Here is a 2881-nt window from a genome sequence, read left to right as displayed (position 1 = left end):
ACATGGCGAGGGAATTGCTGACTATTTCGGAGATTTGAATCATTCCACCCAGAAACGTTGTTTTACTCTGTCAACATTACTACTATGGCTAAAAAAGGAATTCATCATTCTATGTTGTTCCCTCTAGTCTATTCTCCGCGATAAAAATGAATTAAGTGACATAATGAAGAAGCTAAATCTCGGCAAATTATAGAGATGTGAGCAGAAGTGTGAAGCGGCCCTGTGTCCAAATCCTGAAGAGACTTTCAGGTTTAAGCCGAAAATGGCGCTCAAGGAGGGAACCTTTAATAGAGCCCATCCTATTAAAATTCACAAAAACTAGCCACGCGCTATGAGGCGGGTAACAAAAGAACAGGGAACCCTGTTCACAAGTATCCAAACCCAAAAAAATTACCTAACGTATACACCCAACAATAGCAAGCAAATAATCTTTATAACAGTAAAACACAACGGCTAGCACAATGAATTCATTTGCTTAGCAGAACACAACATTTTTTACAGCAAAAGGAAATAAAAAGGGTCTATACGGAGAATGATATGAACAATAGCGAACTCGCAGAACTAAGAGAAGTCTGTGCATGTCCTTATACCAGCAGAGTATTGTAAAATACCTTACATATAGGAAAATATGATAAGTTTAATAACAAGAATCCGTGAATAACGACAGATAAACTATAACCATAGCCTTAAGGGACCTCGGCTACCAAAGAAATCCATTACATTATCAGTGAACTTTAAAGAATGTTGAAAAGGGGCTCCAACTCGTGGGAGACTTAAAAAAAAAACATATACATTACATCGCTTAAACCGTTCTTTCTCTTGGGAAGAATGTTTGTTACATAATAATAACCAGTAGAAAATTCGAACTTAGCATTCTACCATTGTGCAAACCCTAGAGCAGGTAGGTCCTGCTGAGAATTTAAATATGGCACAACCTAAGGAGGTTGACTGCGAGAAAGTCCTCGAGAGGTAAATGTAAAACAACAGGGAGATGCTATCCTTCTGAGCGGACGAACGCTCAAACCCAATATCCAATGTGTTATCTACCTCTCTGTGGCATAGATAATAATAGGAAAAATTGAACTTTCCATATGATTTTTTTAACATATTATATTGTGTTTCATAAAAGGAGGCCAAACTTGTCATATGATTTTTCATTCATGCAGAGTTTTAAATTTACCATCTTATATATATATATATATATATATATATATATATATATATATATATATATATATATATATATATATATATATATATCATGGTATCCATGAAGTGTAGACCAATTGATTTGTGTGGGGTTTAGGCCCACCCTAGTAAAAAAAAAATTATCATGGTAAAATTGTAAAAAATGTATACATGGTTCATTTATTAGATAAAAAATAAAAAATGTAAAAATTGAAAAATGAATATGTAATATTTTTTTATATGAATTTTAATTTTTCAATATTTTTATTTTTTTAATTTGATTATAAAATTTAGTGTATTTTAAATATTTATGTTTTTGTTTTTAAAATATATTTCTTAATGAATTTTAATTAAAATTTTGTTAAAATTTGTAGAAACCATAAATTTGAATTGTTGAATTTATATAATTTAATTATTAAGTGGAGCAAGCATACTAGACTAGATATATCTATCTTAGCCAATACAATCAGTAATGGTTAATTACGACCAAATAATGGTATAATAAATTTTGATGATCAACCCTATAAGCAATATGCTCACTAATTAATCAACGGAGTTTGATGTAGAAATAGCCTCTGGGTTTTAGAAATCATATCGACCAAAAATAATATATGATGTAGTTTGTTGTTGAGTGTTTATTTGTTGTGTTTTTTAGTCAACCCCATCTCAAGGAGAGCCTTGGTGTGCATCACTTATCAATTTAGAGAATTGAGGAAATATAGAAAGATTATATGCAACATGGTATATTTAGAAAGGCATTGTGTCCCAATTTTTTTTAATATTTCTAAATAACTCCTACCTTTAACAAAAAGATGTCATTTTTATTACCAAAGTTGTGAAGTTTCTAAATTGAAAAATACTTTTATACCTATTTAATTCAAAATTATTTATTTATAACTATAATAAACTTTTATATCAAAATTATGTTAAAATAATAAATATTTAAAAAAAATTATACTAGGCTTACTTTGCCTAACTAAGATAAACTATAAAAAGATATAAAAATATAAATCCATCCCTAATTCACATATAAAATTGTATATTTCTATCCATTGTATATTTCTATTATTATTTAATTTATACTTATTATTAAAATCAAATTTATTTTATATAAAGTTTCATTATTTAAGTTTGTATTACTAAATTATCAATATTCATCTTATCAAACCTACATAGTATCATGTACACCAAAGAAATTAACTTGAAGAAATTACGAAAAATTTAAGACACTACTAAAAATTGGTTATATTAAATTGACCAGCAACATGTATACCAAATAAATTAATCTAAAAAAATTATGAAAAATTTAAAACATTTAAAAAATTGGTTATATTAGGTTGGCAATTTTTTATGTAAGAATAAGGAAAATATTATATCAAATAAAAGATAAAAATTTATGTCATAGAGTTATGTTCTTACTAAAAAGAATTCAAAGAAAAATCGACCAAGATTTCCTTTTCTTTTTGGAATAACCACGTCCATGTGCATTATTTTTATTTAATTTTATGGTTTTATTAAAAATATTTTTCCAAGTTTTTTTTAACAACTATTTATAATATTAAGTAATACAACTGTCTTTGATAATGTGAGCTATGGTTTTTATTGGTTGACACTCGTGAATTGATCGATCGAGGATATTTACCGATCGAGGATATTTACGATAGGCATTGCGGATTGCAAGGTCTTATCAATT

Source organism: Pinus tabuliformis, chromosome J (genome assembly GCF_031772625.1).
Source record: "Pinus tabuliformis cultivar Carrire ecotype Pingquan chromosome J, CPIR1, whole genome shotgun sequence".
NCBI lineage: Eukaryota > Viridiplantae > Streptophyta > Pinopsida > Pinales > Pinaceae > Pinus > Pinus tabuliformis.
This window is presented reverse-complemented; position numbering follows the sequence as displayed.